Source organism: Lonchura striata, chromosome 3 (assembly GCF_050655825.1).
Source record: "Lonchura striata isolate lonStrDom1 chromosome 3, ASM5065582v1, whole genome shotgun sequence".
NCBI classification, from domain to species: Eukaryota; Metazoa; Chordata; class Aves; order Passeriformes; family Estrildidae; genus Lonchura; species Lonchura striata.
The window spans coordinates 108,699,069-108,720,486 of NC_140705.1; positions in this window are offsets into that span (position 1 = coordinate 108,699,069).

The window sequence follows — 21,418 nt, forward strand, 5'->3', positions numbered from 1 at the left end:
AGACAGTGCTGCAGCACTGAACTCCTGGACTAAGGATCAAGGTGGGAAAGACTGCCAGGGCTATTGGCTCATTTTCTCTCTAATTATTAATCTATTAATTCCCACACACTGAATAAGTCTGTTTGAAGATGTCTTTTACCTTCCTCACTCCAGTCCACTCTTTCCCTTGATTTTTTTCCCAAGTGTTTTCTGTCTAAGTACTCTGTGGTGCTTCCTCACCCATCCTCACACAATAGCCGGGGCTGTCTTTAAATGAAGGGATTTTGGCAGGATTAAACATACAGACAATATTATTGGTGTCCTGTTCCCTCCAGAATCCTAAAAAGCACTACCTTCTTGTTTTTTCGTATACTTCTCACTTCCTGCATGGAGTGCCTGACCCACAGAAAGATTTTGGAAAAGAGAATTAACAATTTTGTGTAGCTGTTGGCCAGTCAGTGAGTCAGAACTAAAGCTGGAATGCTGTGAGGGGAGCTGCAGCCACCAGTGGTGCTTTCTGCAGATGGACAAGCCCGCCTAGATAAAAGGGAACAAAGATATTCCTTCTAAAACATCCCTCCTAACACAGAGCCAAAATAAAAAGGAAACTCAAAAATAAATAAAAAATTCAATAAGCCTTTTTGGCATTTGAATTAATTTAATTTTTTCCTTTATTTTACTCTTATCTTGTTAGCTTTGACTGGGACAGAACATGAAAATGATCACAATAGACTATAGCCAACCAGGAGAACAAGTCCAACAAGTTTGTGCAGACAAGAAGTATCCAGGTTTCAGAAAACCATGATTTACAGGACCCCCAGAACTTTGGCTCTGCGCTAATGGGAATTCTCATGGAAGCAGGATATCCAGCTGCTGAGTGCATAACACCTCTGCACTTGCTAATCTTCTTTTGCTACTGAACCTCCCTCTGCATCAGACACTTAATATTTGGCCATTTTTTCAACTTGACTTTGTGATGTTTCTGCCTCTCTTTCTTGTAGCAGCACACCTGCCTTGTGACCCTTTTCCATAACCCACCACAGACAACTATTTGTCTGGGGTCATCCTTTCCTATTATCAACTTCCTGCATTTATAAGTGGAAATTTAGAATAAATTATTTGGAGGCTGCTGGTATCTGAAAGATTCTGAACTGGGGCAAGGACATCTAGAAAGGCTCAGATTGTATTAAAAGCCCCATCAGTCCCCCCGTTGCTTGTTCTGTGGTAGAAATTTGTACCCAAAGAGAAAGAACTTTTTCTCAACTGCTTCACTGGTTTCCTGTAGTGACCTGCGTGTTCTCCCTTATCTTGAGCTTATTGAATTCTGCCTTCACTTTCCTCCAATTTAATCACACTCATTCCTCTTCTCAGCTTAAGCATCTCTCCTGCCACTGTGTCAAAAGATTCCTTCTGCCTCTCTTGGTCTTCAGCATACTTGTCCCCTTGCTCATTAGAGCAGAAGTCACAGCAGTTTTGGCTTCCTGGCTTCCTCCTGGAACTTTGCCTCTGTAGCCTGAGCCTTGCCTGCAGTGAGTGTGTTCTGCAAATGGTTACAGCAAACAAACAAATAAAACATTTGCCTTTTTTTTTTTTTTTCCAGAAAAGCCGAGAGAAATGTAAAGATGCTTGGTGCTTGGTGAATTTTTTTTTTTTTTTTTTTTTTTTTGGATTAGTGGCGGGTCAGCTCAGCCTCTCAGTTTTCAATGAACAAAACCTACACAGCGGGGCTGTAGCTGTAAAGGTCATGAAGGGTCAGAGAAACATGCCGTTCTTCTCATCATCCCTCTAAATTCTTCAGAAATCTCTCTATCGGATTTTATTGCTATTTTATTGTGGCAAATTGAGGTCACTCTGCTGGGTGTTGTATAACACGGACAGGCATGAATGTGGGTTGATGCTGCCTGCCAAGCTTTGTGCCCAGTGGTGGTACAAGACCTGCTGCTGGTGTAACCTCCCACATCTGTAAGTTCCTTCTCAGGCTGGTTAACAATTACCCACTTCTTCCAGAAGTGAAGGATTCTGACCTCAGCCTCCACACCCAGCTGCTGCATTGTCACTGTAACAAAAGTGCCAGTGCAGCTAGAATGATGTTTTCCAGGGAATCATGCAGCAAGAAAGTCTCTGAAGTGTGTGAGATCTGAAGGGAGCAGCAAATGACAATTCAGCATAAAGGCACTCTCTTTCTTTTGGGAAAGTGGAAGAGAAGAATAATATGATCTAATAAAATGTATCATGTTTCATTGCTACACACCTTGCCCCTCCAATAAAAAGATGAACTAGAATAACTAGTTTGGCCAAGATAGAGATTTAACAAATATTGAATTATTTTCTATTGGACAATGGGCATTTGGAAACACTGGAGGGAGTGAAAGGGAATTGGGAATAGCTGTTTAGCCAGTCTTGATTCTGCTAATATAGATTAGCTTTCTTCTTGTGCCACCATTGCACAGACCTGTGATTGCTGACATCTTTAAATGTGTAGGCATGACTGCTTGAGCCAAGGGTTACTCAGATATCTGGGTGTTCAATTGTGTGCACAGCTGCAGTCTTAAATATTCAGGCAAACAATTCCTGCAGCATTTGCCTTCTTTCAAAGTGTGACCCAGTGACCCCCTGCAGTCTGCCTGAGCTGCAGTGACAGCCTTGCCAGTGGGGCACTGTGTCTGCTTCCAAGGCCAAGCTGTCATGTCCTACACACCCCATCTGCAATTCAATTAGCCCCTGTTTCACGTTCCCCAGTCTGCATCCCAGACATTCCCCCACAGCCTTGCAGTCTTGCTCTGTCCTCATCATGTTGCCTGCTTGAGAGGCTGAGACCTGGTATGGGCAGAGGGTGTCTGGGCAGTTTCTGTGTTTTTCCCATCTTGTGACACCATCCCAGGAAGGCTGTGACCCCACCTGTCACTAACTGTAGGCAGGACAAAGGGAAAAACACCTGCTTAGCTTGTTGTTAACTTAGGAAGAACCTGGGTCTTGTGATTAAGGAAACGACTGAGGGCTGAGGGCTCGTCCTGAGGCTCTGACTCTGACACAAATGTCCAGATGGCCTTGGGAAAGTCCCCTCACTTCCTCAGGAGTCTGAACCTCTGCTCTTTTCCTCCATCCTGTTGCCTGCCTCACCTCTGTGCATCAATGTACCTGTGTACTCCTGAGGACCACTACTAAAATGCCTGAGCAATTAAAACTGGCAAACTTTCTGGCATTAGGATTGTGATGGATCCACCTACCATATTTTCCACTTTCATGGGAAAATAAATCAAGTGTGCCACAAAAGAAAACAAAAACCAACAATGACAGTGTCTCCTTGAGTTTGCCAGTTGGTAGAGCAAAGGATTATCCTGTTTTTCACTGTATGTGTTGCCTCATGCAGCATAGTGCTGACACCGTGCATCTGCAATAACAAAACAAAGAGGACCCACTTCTGAGATTAGGTTTTGTCACTAAAGTCTTCTTAGATTCTGGATTTGTAGTTCCAAGATGGAAATGCCTTTCACTTGCCCAGCACTCTACCTCTGCGTAGACCATCAGAATCTATAAGGAAGCTTGAAGATGTTAGTTGTCTTAGGTTACAATGTAAGATGAAACCAAAAGTCTGTCTTCTATCACCATCTTCATAAGCTGTTAAAAACCAAGGGGGGAAGTGTTCTTTACCTCTTCCATGGCTCATCTCTGATAACTCCCTGCAGGGGCTATCTTCTGCTAATGGGCCATCAAGTCTCACTGCATGACTCATAAAATTACATCTACCCATTGCATGGTGAAATGCTCTGGCCAGGGAGAGGAGCCAAGCATTCCTACCTGGATATAATATGAGGTTTGGAACACCACAGGCAGCCTTACCTTCTGGATTCCCAGAGGACATAAATGCTACTACATAACCACTATTGGACCTTCAGAGGAAGACCAGACTCTTCTACAGGATCACTGCTTCAACAGAACCACATTTATCCCTTTAACAGGATTGCAGCCACCATTTAATTGGACTGCTACCACCACTGCTACCACCACCCTGACCAACAGGGTGTCAGGTTGTATCTTGACTCTGTTAGTTTAAGCTAGTGTTTCTGTATTATTGCCTTTATCTTAATTTTCCTATTAAATTTTAGTTCTGACTTGGGATTTCCCACTGGTTTGCTTTCAAACTAGTACAATAGTGGGATTTGCTGACTCTTTTTTAGTCTGAGATTTGAAATCTGCTGCATTTCTTTAGCTGAAGAAAAAGATCTATTCATATATTAGTGCTATGTCTGCTTTCATCCCACACCTCCTTCACATATCCTCTCATTCCTTTTAAAGACAGCTTGACTGAGGTATGAAATACAGTGTGAGGAGTCCATACTTTACTTCCCTGAAGTAAATCAAGATCTCTGCTGTTTCACAGTCATTTTGCCTGAGCTACTTAGTCTTTCCTAAGTGCAGGACTGGCTGTTTGCTGGGAAATCCAGGACTCAATTGAGCTGTCAGTCCTCACTTTCCTTCTCAGGGCAGCTGCTTCAGTGCAGTCATCATCAACCTAATACCTGTGTGCAAACCAAACCAGGCTTGTGCAGCATGAAAATTGCAGCCATTATGATGCTCCTTTTCCATTCCTCAACCTGATCCCTCAAGAAGAGCTTCAGCTATCAATTTAAGAAATTGGAGCCATCTGTGGGGCATGGGGAACTTTATCTTTGCATGCTGCACATCGCATAGATATGAACTGGGAGTCCCATAGGAAAAAACACTATTATTATTTAAAGAGCTATTGGCTGTCATTGCTCTGCCCTCCACAGAGGTCTCTGCAGCTTTTTGATTCCCTGGCTGTTTGGCTTTACACTGATTTATTGTACTTACATAAATAGGATGAATAATGTGTTTTCCAAATGGTAATTCAGCATCCAGCTGTAACCCCCCCTCTTTGTTCTGTGTCATGCCTTGGGTGTTATTTTCTTTCCCATATCTATCCTGGATTTCCTTGTTGCTTTTGAGTTTCAAGCATGTCTCCATTATCTTCAGGAATCTTTGCTTGTGTAACAATAGCTGCCCATTGCTATGCAAAGTGTTGTGCTTTCAGATTCTGTTTGGATCACTGAGCTCCTCTGCACATGTGGCTGCAGAGCTACAGCCTCACCAGGACCTCTCAGGGACTTGGCAGGGACTGGAAGACTCCATCTAGAATCACCATGATTTTATCTCAGTTTTATCTCCCCAGTTTTATCCCCCCAGTGCAAGACATTAGCAAAATGCAACAAAATGCTCTGGGTGAATGACCACCAAGATGGCCAAGGAGATGGAGTGCAGGACAAAAAAGGCTGAGAGACTGGATTTGTTCAGCCTGGAAAAGAGAAGGCAGAGGGGGATATTACTGCCCCTTTTTCACCTGGCTAGAAAAGGATGTGGGGAAGATGGAACAGGGCCTTTCTCAGAAGTGCACAGGTAACTGAACAGGACAAAAAGGATACAAGTAACATCAAGGAAAATTCTACTTTAGAAAGAAAAACAATTCCCCAGGAAGATGGCACAGCACCAAAACAGGGCCCAAAGCGTCTGTGGATGTCCACCACTGGAGACATTAAAAATTCAAGTGGACGAGGCCCTGAACATCCTGCATTATCTTTGAAGTTATCCTCCTAAGAATAGAACTTTGAGCAGACAGCATCCTACAGTACCTTTACAATCTGAAATTCTGCAATCCTGACCTCTTTCCTGCATCCCCAGAAAATGCTGGGGAGGGGAGGAAAACCTTTCCTAGCTCTTCTTTTTGCAGCTATTTACAGCAAAATACAACTGTGAAAGGAGACCTTGACAGCAGGGAGACTGTAGTCCTCTGTCCCTATTAGCATTACCTGATGTCATTGTCTTTTCCATTTGAGCAGAGATTTTTCAATAGGGAAAAAGGCAAATTGGGCTGTGCCTTGCATTTTCAGATATTCCCTGAAAATGGCCTGACTGCCTGTACAGCCTTCACTGTGTTGGGCTTAGCAAGAGCCAGCTAAGAGGTGGAGAAAAAGCAGCAGGTCAAACAAACTTGCTGTGAGGAAAAATCTCCCATTTGTGAGTTCAGAGGAGAGGAGGGGATTTATCAAGTAAACATCTGTCTTGTGCTGTCTCTCTGTTTGTCTGTGGCTTTATCTATTAAATGGAGCCATTAGGAGAACCAAAATGCTCCCTAGAGTAATTCAGGATGAAAACACTTTCCTTTACGTCCTAGCTACTTCTTACCACCAGAAGCAATTTCCTGTCTCTGGGAGGCTTTTGCTATGCACAGCATGTAAGTGATGGCCTAGGATGGCTGTGTGATGTCACCCTAAACCTCTGCTTTGTCGCGCCTGATGAGTCAGAATAAATGCAATAAACTGCCGTGTGTCACTAATGGGAAAAGCAATGAAGCAAGGTCCAAAACAAGAGCCAGCCACTTTGCAAATAATAAATCCACAGCTGATAGTAAGCAGTGATCAGAAAGACACGGCAGTCTGTGGCCAGCATGTCCCTTCATGTGAGATGTGCTGCAGGCTTTGGTCCAGCCCCTGGCCAGAGGCAAGTGTGGGGTGTAGAAGGGTTAAAACTGGTGTGTCTGAGGCAGATTCAGCAGCCTATCCTTCCTACCTGCTGGTGCTTCATAAAGATCTGGATGAAAATGTGTTGTTGGATGTGACCTGGGGGGGATCTTGGCTCTGGCACAAGTCCAGTCCAAGCGTAGTAAGTAAGGTTGCTCATTCTTCCTTACCACATTGCAAGAAGAGTTAGTGGGAGCATTTAGTTCAGTGTCAATGGGATTGACCTTCATTGCCCCCTCAGACAAAGCTGGCGTGAAAGTCTTTTCCCTTAGAAGACAGCACCTCAAGCCAGGCTGAGAATGGGTGCTGCTCTGTCCATGCCATGTGTTGCAATAAGCTCCTCCAAAAAATCCATTTGTTAGGCTCAAAAAGCCATCTTGTTTTAGTGTGCTGACTGAAGCAATTAAGCTTCTAAGAGATGGATGAAATGGATGAAACTCAGATAAGGAAAAGAGTAAGAGTGAGGAGGGTCTTTCCAGGGCAGGGGAGTGAGTTAAGTAATGATTCAGTTTGCTGGAAGTGTTTCAGATGAAAAAGCAGGTTTTTGATTGGGTGAGGAGTGTGAGAGTGTGACCTGTGGTAATGACAGACCATTTGTCTATTCCTGTGCCTGTCTCCTACATTGACCAGAATCTTTTCAGACATGGGGGCAGAAGTTTAAAAATTAAGGGAGATGAGAGAGGGAGATATATCTTTCTCTCTTTTCCACCATTCTACAGCTCATATCAACAGCTTGTCTCTCCTTATGATTTGTATAGAACAGACAAACAGCCCCATGGTAAGCCCACATGTCTTGCAAAATCCACCTGGAGAACTGGGATCTGACCTACTGCCTCCCTTGTACTGCCAAAACCTTGCAGGGCTTCTCAGCCCCATTTAAGAAATAGGAAGCTGTGGCCACATGGGATTTATTTTTTCCTTGCCCTACCCTAAGCCTATGTTGAAGCACATGTCCAGTCACATACATTGGCAAGCTGAAAAACAAGGAGGCTACAGTGAGCATTTCATGTAATACCTTTATAGGATTAAATATTTGAACAGTTCCATTAATCTTGCAGTTAGCTGCTCTGAACAGCACTACCTGCACCAGCAACTGCTGGAAAAACAAGTGCCTGACCACACTTCAAACATGTTTACCCTCCTTTCCCATTTTGAAGTTCCTGGTTAGCTAACCTAGGGAATTTTTTACAGAGCCAACATCCATTTGAGACAGTTCTGTCCTCAATATCCTCTGCAAATTACTTCTTGAGAGATCCCTCTTATTATTTCTGTTCTTTTACCTTCCAGTAGACAAGCAACCAGCAAACTGTATAGACTATGAAAGCACGAGAGAAGGAATGAAGACAAATGGTCCAGGTGGAGGGGATCCATCTTTTCACCTCTCTCCTTCCCCATGTGTCACACTACAACACAAAATAAGTCATGTATGTGCATAAGATCAAAAGAGCAAAAGGAAGCAAAAGGAGGGAACTTTATTTCTGACCTCACAATTTACAGAATTCCAAGAGTGACAGTGGATTGGAGGATGAAATTGCCACATCTCCAACCACACTGGTCAAACCAACAGTCCATCAATTCTCTCCTCCCACAAAGAAGAATGCAAAACAATCATTATTTACATGACAGTGTGTGAGAAACTCCAGTAGAAATATGTAAATATCAGAAGGCATAGAAAACTTTTAAAAGAACAGGGCGACACCCATGGTTGTCTCCTTCCAAATGGGATGCAGATCAGTGCAGATGAAGATCTGAGATATCAGCCACAGGCATGTCTATAGTTCCACTTCTGATCCTCTCCTGGGGATGTGGCTGCACGGGCTCAGCTGAGAGGTGCTGGGTGCTGGTGCTGGTGTTGGGGCTCTGGCTCAGATCCATTTAGCACACTTGTCTTCCCCTGACTCTCACATTCAGGATGTGAGTGGTGGTTCCAGTTTCCCTGCCATGCTCTATCCCATTGCAGGACAAGGGCAAGGTTTCTCTACTGAGGTGAATGATGTGTGAGTAGAGGCAAGATGACACAGGTGGGAAGAGGAATATCAGGCTTAAGGTTTGTGTGCAAAGTGTAATAAACTGGCAGTTTCTGCAGACTGCATAATGGACCTGCTCAGTGTAAAACTAATTCAGTTTCTGGTGATTCTGGAATGCCTCCTCATTAAAATTGCACCTTCGCCTTTTTAAAGAAGTGACATATAAGAATGTGCATATTGCATCATATTAGAAAACAGAAGAAAATTGCAAGCACCATCTCACTTTGCTAGGTACAGCGAACACTGTTGCCATCCCTAATATGAAAGTTTTTAATTTGATAGTTTACATTCCATTAGTATCCCTCATCTATCAAACCTGAAGTGCATAAATGTATAATGGCATTCTGTACTGTGCATTTGCATTACTGTAAGGTGCATAAGGAAATATTTCTTGAGGCTCTAAAATGCCATTTTCAACATGATCTTGCAAAACTAGAAGGGAGACTGGAAGTGAATGGGCTGTGCCGACATTACGAGAAACACATTACAGAGTTACATTTCACAACCTCAACACAAACATCTGTCTCTTTCCCTACTGACCAAATGATTGCCTTATCTAATGGTCCATCTAGTCTGATATTGTACTCTTTGCAAAAACATCACTGACACTTGACTAAGAGGCAAAGAAAATTATGCCTACAAACACATTTTCCTGGAGGAAGCCACTTCCTGATGTTTCAGACCGTGATCAGCATATGATCAAACATCAATGTCCTTAGTTTGTTGGATCCTCTAATCAAAATTTTTAGATACTTAGAGAACCTTAAAGATCTCTATTCTGGTTTCTAAAATTGACAATCCTGATGTTTCCCACCCTCTCAGCCCCTAAATTACCAGGCTAGCCCAGAGATCCGAGGCTTTGAGGGGAGGAATATCAGATGACAAAGATTTCTAAAAGAGGCTCTTACCCCGATATATGTTGGTGCATGTCTCTTTATTCTGTGATGTCCATGGGGAGAGGGGGGCTAAGAGGATGAACAGGAAATGTCAGGGGTGTATCCAGGCTTTGGGCAGGGAGGGCTTCTTGGCTCTCCACCAACCCTGTCAGGGCAGGAGGGAGGGGTCCAGGGTTATCTGATCAGAGTCACAGGGTCCCGGGGAATGGGGAACAGAATGCCCATGAGCACAATGTAACACAATCCCATTATAGATAATGAATTTTTAGCTGCTAGGTGCTGAGTTCTCTCTGAAAATTACGCTCTTTTTAAAGAAAGGTGCCAAAGTCCTGCTGCCCAAAAACACTTCATGTTTTGGAAAATATTAGCTGCTCCTTTTGGAGAAGATTAGCAGCTTCTTGGGATAAGTGAAAAAGGCTACTTCTCATTTCATCTGTGTGCAGCATTGGTCCAGACTCCCATAGTGGATAATTCAAGGGATTACATGTAAGGTTAGTTTTCTCCGTTGCATATTTGATTTTATACATAATAGGGACACTCTTATGGCCCATTTGACACTAGTCAATAATATAAGCACAAGTAGTGGCTGAATGGAATTAAAGGAAGACACGAGTCCTAACACAACTATTTGTCTCAGCAGTACAGCACTGTCCAGTGGGACTCTTGTGCAGAAAGCCACTCAGGCAGGGTCAGACTTTGATAAAGAACAGATACTCTGTGACAACTTGAGCTGCACAAAATAAAATAGAAGTAATCACCCGTGATTCAAGATAAAAACCATCTTCCCTGAGCTCCTAATGCTTTCTTCCTCTGCTCTCTGAACAGCAAACACGGCATCAAGACTCACTTGTCATTAGAGAGTGCTTGGACTATTCCCTGACTTAGCTACACAATAGCTTCTCTTTGAAGGGAGATTTATCTGTGATGCTGTGGATATCATGATGGTCTGTGAGTCTTATATATCCTCAGTAGTAAATGGAATTAATTTAACATTAAGATGGCAGGTGCATTTTGGGGAGGGATCACTGCTTGACTACTCCAAACCATAGCTCAGTAATCTATCCTGGCATGAAGAGGTGTTGTTTGAAATTTTTCCATTCTGTTCCTGGCTCACAGGGGTGGTACCTCTGCAGGTGCTCACACTGTGCTGGGCTTAGAGGAGCCAGGGCTGCTTGGTGTCACTTCAGATGGTGAGCAAAGTGAACAAACTCAGCCTTGCTCCTGTTGTCCCTCCTGACACGTCAGGAGATCAGACATCTCCTGGAGACATTAGAAATCTTAAAGCTCCTGGGGTTGACTGGGAAGAAGATGTTTCTCTAAGTACTTGAGAAAGAGCTGAGCTCTAAATCAAGATTTTGGGATGCTCCAGGTGACTGGTCTTTCCATAGTGCACTTCATTGCCTCTCATCACACAAATCTTCAAGTATCCACCTGTATCCAAGTAGAGTTAAAGAAAAAGTTTTATTTGAAGGTATGAATGAGATTTGCAATCATGGGATTTGCATGTGCATTTTATGCTTTTCTCTGTTTCTTTAATTTAGTTAAAACAGAACATCTTCCTGTAGCTGAGAATCCTACATGGATTTGAAGTAGGCAATTGAGCCAAAAATCTGGATTCAAGCACAGTCTGTGCATCAGAGTGGGGGTTTCTTTTTAGCCTCAGAGCATCTTCTGTGTCTTCATCCCTGCTGAGTGTAAACAAGCAAACAAAATGCACTAAGGAAAAAAAAGGTCCACCAAGAGAAACTTAGTGCTGTCATTAGCAGAAATTTGCAAGAAACAATGGGAAATCACAGCACACAAATCCCAGAAGGTGTTGTTTCAGAAAGCACTGCAGATGGGAGCACAGAGAGCAGATGCTGAGAGACCAGCTGTGAAGGACCAAGTCAAACAAACTCAGTTATATTGGGTTGATTCAGAGCAACTGAGGAGAGCTGAAAACCTTGACCCATGCAACTTACAGCTCATTCCAGCAGCCATCAGCCAACACCTGTGTGGGAATCCAGAGCTTCCCTCTGGCTGCCCTGGCAGGTCTGGGACCGTGGCAGGGGTCAGGAACCCCCCTGGACAGAGCCCCCAGAGACACTGTCTGTGATCTTTGTCCATGGAAAAGAGTTTTCAATCTTACAGGATTAATTACAAGCTCTGAGTGTTTGATAGAAGTAATAATTAAGTGTGGCACGGGTGCAAAAGTAAAATTTTAGGATTCTAGATAAGGGGTTCAAAGGGACAAGATGGAGGAAATTGGGTGTGCCTTGTCCTTTTTCTCCTTCTTCATGCCCTCCATGTTTCACTGTGGTGTTGGCATTTTTCTGTTGGTTCAGGCTGGGGACACACTGTCCAACGTAGGTGACAGATATTGGCACGTTATTGTAAATCCAGCCCAGGGAGTTTCTGGTATTTAATGTTTGTAACATCCCACTGAGGGCAGAGCCCCACATGCTGCCCTGCAGGACAGAGCTGGGCAGGGCAGCAGAACATGTGAGAGAGAAACAGAATAAACAACCTTGGAACCAGCACAGACCAATTATGGCTTCTGCTTTGGCAGCGAGGCTGAAAGACAGAGACTTTTACAATCTCAGGAATCAATACCACAGATTCTGACACACCTGCATGTGTAAGAGGTTGAATCCTGCGCAGCTCAAATTGATACTCTCAATCAGATGCACTCACAGGTCCCTATACAGGAAGCTCCCCATGAGCTAGGGGTGACAGGACACCTGCCAAGAGCCATGTGTTCAGAGCAAACTCATTCATGGTGGCATCAGAGTAGTATTTCAGCCTGTGTATAGGGGTGGATTTGGAGTTTATTTTAGGGAGTTGTTAAATACTTGGCTCACCCTTTTTCTTCACAAGCTTGTAATCCTGATATTGTTGGTTTACAGAGTAAAGTGCTGCTATGCGCTCACCTCCTGCAGATCTCTCTCTCTCTGCTCTCCAAGAGGTTCCTCGTGCACCCTCCAGCTGTGGTCAATATCACAGACTGTTTTGATAGCATCTGTTTGCATCTCTGCAGTGTTGGCATTTAGTGAAATCCTTGCCTCACACATCGTACGCCTGCTCCCAATCCTTTCTTCTGGCACTCTGCTTTCATTTCTGCAATGTGTCCCCTTGAACTTGTCTCTTCTCCCACAGCCTTGTGACACAGATGCAGTCAGCTTCAGAGTCCTCTTGAGGAGGAGGCAGGTCCTAGACCCAGGTGGCAGCTTCCACTCCCTTTTTGTGTCTCCTCTGAAAATTATAAGAGTTACATTGCCTCTGTCATTTCTTCCAAGATGCCTTCAAAAGGTCACTGGAGACCTCTGCCTACTTTCATGTGTGGAAATTCAGTTTTGGAAAATACAGGTTGGCTGATACAATGCATTGAGGTGCCTTTGGAGAGTGGCAAGCTGCAAGTGGAGTCAGCACAATGCTTCTATGTGAAGAGAAAACACATTTCTGAAAGAAGGCAACGAGCACCTTTCAAACCTAAATACCTTGTACAGAACTTAATGCCTCTGCTCTTGTTGTAGGTAACCTTTTACTCTTCTGAGTGGGTCTTGAACCCAGAAACAGGCCAGAACCATTTTGTCATATATTTAAAGCAAGACTTGCATCTAAGGCTACAAAGACCAATCACAGCTATATTGTGTCCCTGGGAAACACACAAATTCACATCATTGTGCATTAGACACCTCTGAACTCACACATATCCATACACATTAATGTGTATGAACTGCATTTTTGTGTATTTCTGTTACATGGCAGTGAAGTAGGTTGGCTTCTTTCATGGAAACCAGCATGCGTGAGTTTTTCAAAGCAGAAAAACAAAAGAAGCAAACCCTGCAACCTCACATGGCTCAAAAGTGGTTTCTAATTACAGTCACTGTTACAGATCACCACTGCTGAGGGATGCAAAAGAGAAAAGATGAAAGCTGGGGCAGAATTGCCAGCAGCTTTCAAAGCAACATGTGGACTGGTAATGCAGAGTGTGGAAAGCTTTAATACTGAAATCCTCAGAGCATGAGAGACAAACAGAAGTAGGGAAGGGAGAAGAATGCACTGCCTTGTCACAGCATCACTGGAAGGACCCCAAAATGAAAACTTTTAACCTATGTTTACTCATTAACTAACAAAGAAGAAAAAAGCCCTGAAATTGATCTGCTAGCAGGCCTATGAATGGGATTTTTGTGAAGCAAAGAAAGTAAATAATCAGAATCAGAAAATGATATCTAGTGTTTGTTCAGTGGTTTGCTGAAGCATTCACACTGTGAACCAGAACAGACTTCATCTCATCTATGCCAAAATAAAGCTCAGTTTCTGCACACACAGAGAGCTGTAGGATCAGAATCCAGATCACTGAGTCTTTTTTACCATTCATTTATACTGGTTTTACACTATATTTAGTTTGCAGAGTTATTGCAGCCCAGTGGAATGGAGGATAAGTCTTAGTATATTCAATATTTACAGAAGAAAAACCAAGAAAAGTTAGATAATAGCTAATAGGAACTGTGATACAGAGCAGTAATATAATTCTGGAGACAGACTGCAGCAACTAAGAGTTGTCTCTTTCTATTGTTTATTAACCTTTGACTAGCATTTATTTTCCAAAGTAAAGCTTCAAAGGCTTTTCTTTGAAGTCAAACTTATTACAAAAGTGTGATAGATTTCAATTTTAAACATCTCAACAGGTTTGAATAAAGATGGATATGACCTGTATGGAGGCAGGAATTCTGAGGAACACTAGCTTCAGGCAGAATCCTGCCCAGGGCAAAACGCAGAAACAATCTCAAGAAGAGAGGTGGGATTAGATTGGCCTCAGACATGGTGGAAGTCAGAGGTTTAAATGAGAGTAAGTCTTTTAAAACAGGCACTATATATGGTTGTATGCAATTAATTGCACTGAAATAATGAGTTGAAAGCGTTGCACAGAAGGTTGAGTCTCTGCCTTGTCTGGAGCAACACAGCTGGGCCAAAAATGGGACCTAGAAGTTGTCTCTGTTTTTTCCCCACCATCTTATTACAGAGTCACAGAGTGTTCAGAGTAGGACAGGGACTGGTGACTCTGAACAAAAATCTTCATTTAGCTCAAGCCTATCTATCAGTGCATCTATCAAATGGAGACCCAGCTCTGAAAGAACATGATAAAAGCAGATGCAAAGGGAAATCCTTTGTGCCACTGGAAGCATTGTCACTGAATTCTGCAGCGCTTTACCCCAGTGTAAAAGGAAGATAAGCCACTGCATTTTCTGAGCTGAAAAATTAATGGCTAAAGACATAATGCAGACACTATAGAAACTCTGAAAAGAAATGATAGCAGGCTAGAAAATTAAGAGCCTAAATAAAACCAAGAGCTGAGATTGATACTATTAAAATATATTTAGTCAATCAGATTAATAAATCTTTTCCACCCAAGACAAAACTGTTGTCTTTCACAGAAAATCCTATATTATGATTTTTCCTGAACTTTCTCATTTATTCTGATCTTACCTTTCTCTCTCTAGTAGATGCATTTTCTTCCATAGCTACTTTCCCTTGTGTGTCCTCATTTAAATCATCAACACATTTTCCGTCGTTGTCTTCCCAGTTTCTTGTAAGTCTGCTGCAACAGGTGTGGTCATTCCCATATCTCCTTAGCTCCCTTTCCCAGGCAGATATTGGCTTATGGCTGTGCAAGCCACCCCAGTACTGATGTCTCTGGAAAATAAGGTCTGCATGTAGACTTCTATCCGGAAGAGCTAAATAGGTCTGGAGTTTGATTTTATTGTTTTCTAAATTATTCTGTGTCATGAGGTATTATTTTGGCCATATGCACTCTCTTGATATTTCTATTTACTGTTTATTTGGTACCACTATTTTCCTTTTCATTTTTTCCCTGTTTCCTCTCTGCTAGACATGCTGGGCACATGAAGGCACTTCTTGCCTTACGAGGATGTCCTTGGACAATGTGGGGGACCTATCATTTATGAATGGGGAAACAAAATAAAAAGAAACTCAGAGACTTGATCACAGTAAGAAAGCCACAGAAAAAGGAGGGGATTGAATTTGAGTGCTCTGAACTCATGCTTAAGGCACAGATGTATTTTTCCAGATAAAGAAATTAATGTATCTGTAGGCGTTACCGATAAACTAACAAGTTTATAATGTTTTGACTATGCTATCTATCAGAAAATCCTAATGATTTCACCAAGAATTCATCTGCAGTGGGATCTTCTATGTTTTTTTTTTGTGATGTTTTGTTGCTGCTGGGTCTTTTTGTTTGATTTTTTTTTTTTCCTTCTCTCTTCCTGGAGGGGCAAAGGAACGGAGTTAAAAAAAATCAGAAAGCAATACAAGTGTTGCTTTCCATCACACCTAGTCCAAGGCTACTTCTCTTTTCAGGGAGACAAGAGGTTTATTTCAGGGAGGAGCAGAACTGGAGCATGCTGGCTGGGGAAGATGACCCTTTGACATCTACAGGCTGCCTTCTCAAATGCAGAAGATGGAACCTGTGTCTCATTGAAAAGAAAAGCCTACTTGAAAGGAGAAGCACCAGCTTCTACCAGCTTGTTTACCATTACTGTTTTTAAAATTAATATGTTATTGTTCTCTTTTCTACTTCATGTAGCTTATCAAGGACTTTCCCTGTTACCTAGGAATAGCACATAATGCTACGTTTTAATAAAAATAAACTAAACAGCTTGCTGCTGCTAAACACCATCTACTTAACTCCTTGGTATTCAGATTTTTGCAGAAATGAGGCTGTATTATCAGCCATCGTGACATTGGAAGTCTTGGGCAGAGTTCCTGTAAAGCATATTAGATATTTCAGGTCTTCTGGAGCAATTCTTCCTTTGTGAGATGGTCTTTACTATATGCTGTTGAGGACTTCATGCAGACAAGATGCAGTTACATCTGTCTGCCTGCTCGAGGTGTGCTGGTGATGTGATCATTTAGTTGGCTCCATGGGCTGAAATCTTTGCTGAGTCTTTCACTGGCACTCACCAAATGAGGGTGCATCACTTCAGCTGGCATCAGAATGGTCCCTGTACAGTGCCTTAGGTCTCCCCTGGATGTAGGTTGCCAGGTCCTTCAGTTTTCTTGATGTTCTCTCCACCTATAATACTTCTTTAAGGACAGCTTGTAACATATAGCCTTGAGCTAGATACCTCCCTGAAAACCTGTCAGCCCCGAGACAGCTCCCAGTAGAAGTGTCACTTCTTGTCATGACAGTTTCACTGCTCTAAGCAGCTGCAAGATCCGTTTTTACTGGATCAGTGTTCTTTTCACATAGGAAGCAGCTGTGCTGCTGACACATTGGTGTTTTCTCCATTCTTGTCCTTCTGCAGCTGGATTGAAGAACCTAAAATAACACAGTTAAATTCTTTCAATTTGGGTTCCTTGAATCTCATGCATTAAGAAGTTCTTGCTATTTGTGCTGTTTTCTAAGCTCATTTCAGTTTCATTCTCAAATGACACATATTTGTTCCAATATCAGTAGTACTATATCACAACATGACCATTCTTTGTGGACTAAAGAATTATTTCACTTACTGAGTGGTGAAACGTGAACAAGATTAAATAACTGTTCCCCAGAGTTTATCTGTGTGCATACTAGTTGAGATACATTCACTGTCTCAGGTTTTTCTTCTAGATTGTTTGTAAGTGGAGGTCCTTAGAAGATTATTGACAAAATTTTGTAAGCCTTTTTCTGTCCCATCCCTGATTTCCTTTCAACACAGCAGCCTGCATTTACTAATGGCTGAGCTTCTTCCTAGCTTTCTGTTGATTAACTAGACACGTACACAAAATTTCTGGTAAAAAAAAAAACTTTTATTTCCTGACATTGCCGACATGGCATAAGTAGAGTTGTAAAAGCTCAACTTCCAGCACCCTGAGACTCCTCATTATTTATGATTCTGTTTTCTAACCTGAGTGGAATCTGCACTTATTCTTAAGCTGATAAAGACTTTTTGCATGCTGCCTGTGAAGGAGTTAGATATATTTATCTGAGAAACTGCAATAGCTTATCTAAACCTTGCCTTTCTAGAAATCTCCAAGATTTTTTTCCTATTGAGCAATGGTGAGCGTGGTTGTTTCCAAGGCAGTAGAGAAGTGTCCACTGTGGGAAGACTCATATCCTCTTCAAAGAGCAACTCCCTGATTCCTTTCTACATAACAAATGCACAATGACAGTTCCCTGTGTCCCTGCTCCTTTGGAGCATGTCAGGAAGGTAAGGATGTAGTTACAGGCTGAGAAAAGCAAAAAAAAAGCTCTTTCCCTCTGGCAGTCCTCAGCAGAAGCAGGGATGTGACCCATCTGAGGGATGCACTGCAGGGGAAGGGATGGTGGCACGCATCCGAGGGACGGTCAGGGATGCTGTGCAGGTATAAGGGAGGCAGAATGGTAATGGCTTTTGTTAGACTGGCCTATTTATTTAGAAAAAAATAATAAGCCATCAGGTTTTAATCAACCACAAAACAACTCTTCAAACAAATGGCTTCAGAAACCATTATGCCCTGGCAATTTTCCATGCAGCATTTGCATGAGAAATTTGCCTTATAAATGTGGAGAACTAACATCAGTGCAAAGAGAAGAAACTACCTAGGGAAAATCTCCTATTGGGATTCCTTTCAGTGAGGGGACTTGGACTACTGAGGGTAGCTACCAACTGATTCTGCAATTTGCTGCCTCATTTAATTTTCTCAGCCTAGTATTACATAATCAATAATATCCTGCAGTCCCATAGACAAAAAGTATAGACAGTGTACCTTTCTGGGCTTGTGTTGTTTATTTTTAACTATGGATTTCATTATCTTGTAATTTCCTTACTTACTTCTCTCCTGGAGGTAATGCTGGATTAATCTGTGTCCAGTTCTTAAAAATTGGAAAGGAAAGCTTTTAACAGTAAGAAATAACCAGTTTTCTAATGCACAATGCAGGTGTATTCATTTGCCAGAATTTAGAAGTTTTTTTTCCTTATGTACTTTTTTTCTTGTGTGCATTTTTCCTGCTTTTATGTAGTTGGAGCTGAGGTGTGATATTCTACATGATGGTGAATTTTGAGATCCATCTGGAAAACACTAGTTTTATGTTGGTTTGTTTTCATTACTTTTCCCATTCCTAATCCTGTTTTAATACATTTAAGGCATTTTAATACATCTACAATGCTTTTTACAAGATTATTCATTGCTAAAATATGAATCAGACTTAATGGTCTTTGGCTTTTGCAAGAAAAATAAAAATAACATCAAGGCAACCCAAATATTAAGTGGTGTGCTCTTATTATAAAGAGGAGCCATGTTCAGTACAAGAGACTGTCTCTTACACAGAAATGTGAGTTGACCTTACCAATTTTGATCAATATCTGAAGGGAGGGTGCCAAGAGGATGAAGCCAGGCTCTACTCAGTGGTGCTGAGCAGTAGGACAAAGGACAACAGGCAGAAATTGAGGCACAGAAAGTTCCATCTGAACACATGGAAGAAATTCTTTACTGTGCAGGTGACTGAGCACAGTGGATTGGTTGTGGAGTCTCCCTCCCTGGAGATATTCAAGAGCTGCCTGGATGCAATCCTGTGCCATGTGTTCCAGGATGACCCTGCTTGAGCAGGAAGGTTGAAACAGAGGATTTACTGTGGTTCCTTCCAACCTGACCCATTCTGGGATTCTGTGATATATTATCTGAACCCAGCTAACCAAGCTGACACACAACTGGGACAGTAGATGTGAAACCGACATATTATCAAAGGAAAGAAAATTAATTCACTGTAGTTTTGAATAAGCAAAACCAGATGAATAATATGATTAATGAATTAAAGATTGTAACTTTCCTGTGGAAAGAGCATTACTGTTACAGAGAATCTAAAAACTGAGATCATGTTCCCAATATAGAGTCATATTGAAAGGGTGTGGTTTTCAGACTAGGCTGGTGCTAGATTCACACTTTAAGAGTTAGTTATTTGAAAACATTGGTGTGAACTGCTCCCAGTGAAAGCAGGGAATAGCTGAATAAAATCATAAAACGTCTTTCCAAGGGTAGCTGGGAGCAGTCTGGTTTCAGAAGCTGTGAGACAAGATCAGATCCAGTGTGAATTGCATTTCTGAAAAATAATCCACTTAATGTGGATGTCTAAGTAGGGATGTAGGTTCTGCATATAGATATCTTCATCAAAGACTTGAGAGTGAAATTCTGTTTTCTTCCTCAGTAATTTTTTTTATTGAAGATCTAGATTTGTATCAAATGTTTACATGGCATGTAAGAAATCCACGTATCCTGTCCAGCCATCGTGTCTGGTGAAAACTATAACTCAGTTATAACTTTTCACTTTGGTGTAAAGACAGAGTAACTCAACAAAATTAATCCCAAAATGTTAGGCAAATTAATATATTATTAGTCATATGGTCATTGAAATCAAAAGAGTTAAGAGGCTGTGGACAACATGTTCTTTACCAGGTGAGAAGTGCTGGCATAGTCTTTATTCTTTTTGCCTGGAACAGGCTTTGGTTTGGCAACACCTGCCAAAAAAGCCTTTATTTTATTCTCATCTCATTATATACTGTGCAAACAAGTTGGATTTCTAGTCTAGATTTATGAATGCAGTGAGGAATAACACAGTGAAGTCTAGCTTGTTTGACTTAGAGAGGAGATATGTAAATTGCCAGTCATCTTCAATAATTTAGTCTGATATGACAATATGATGAAAGCTGAAAAAACTGCCAAAAGAGGTGATCTTGCCTTCTGCACTTACGATCTGGAATTGAGATTTTGCTGGAAATTATTTAGTGGACTTCCCTGTCTGATGGAAGAAGGTAATAACATGATTATTATTAATACTCCATTAACAGGCACGTGGTGTTATTTGAAAAGGAAAAAAGCTATTTCCCAGAGAGAAGCAAACAAGTTAAAAGCTCCTGCCCTGCTTTGCAGTAGAATAAATGTGACAAGGCACAAAAGACTGAGACATTAGCAGGGTGATCACCACCAAGCTATTAATCGTTTTCCATTTCATTGCTGAGGGTTTTATACAATGCAACACAATTCATTACATCTTTCCTGGTACATCTAAAGCTGAATCCTGAAATGCTTTTTGGTGTTAAATAATACAACATAGTAGACACTATAAATTACAGGAAATGGCGGTATGAAGGATGCTGGATGGTGAATAATTTATGAAGATTAGAACAGATCAAGGGGAGGAACCAGTGGTGGAGCAAAAAATCAAAGTGGAAAAGAAGTTTTCACAGAAGATCTGAAGAGTTAATGGAAGAGGCAGACCTAGGAAGTTATTTCATGTGGCTTAAAAAAAAGGTTTCTATGCCAGAAATATTCTCATGCTGAAATGGTTAATTTGGGACTGAGGTAGAAGGGGTCTAATTAGTAGTGCAAAAGAGTCCAGAAAATTCTGAAAAAAAAAGATCTTTGGGAAAAAAAACTCAGCAGGAGTGGGAGGTTCACTGTTCCAGGTGTCTTCAGGGAAGGCCAGAGAGGAAAATACCATTCTTCTCCAGTCCATGAAAAGGTCACATTTTCATCTGGTTCAGAGTAGTTTCCAAGCAGTCCAGTCTGATCACCCCCACTGCCCCCTCCCAGTCCTGGCTGGGGGTTTCACAGCCATATTATGTATCCTGAGGGACAGGGTTATACCATGGATAAGATTATCCTACTCTGAGCTCCAGAGCTGCTGCCACAATAAAGAACTGGTGCACTTTTGGTGAGTAATGCTCCATTAGAGACAGGTGATGTGCTGGCCTCTGGCATGTGGAACAAGGGACTGCCATGACATGTTTATTACCACCAACAGAGGAGCAATTTGGGATGACATTGTAAAGTGTAATCAGTAATAAATTATTAACTAATGGCTTTTAAATGGTCTGAGTTCAGTCTGTGGTGGCGAGGCTGTGAATGGAGCAATTATTAAAAAATAATGTGTTCTTGGTCATAGAACTGATAAATACAGTGAAGTGCTCTTCGATTACCGAGTGGCTGGCAGTTCACTTGCACACCACATTTCTGGTTCTAG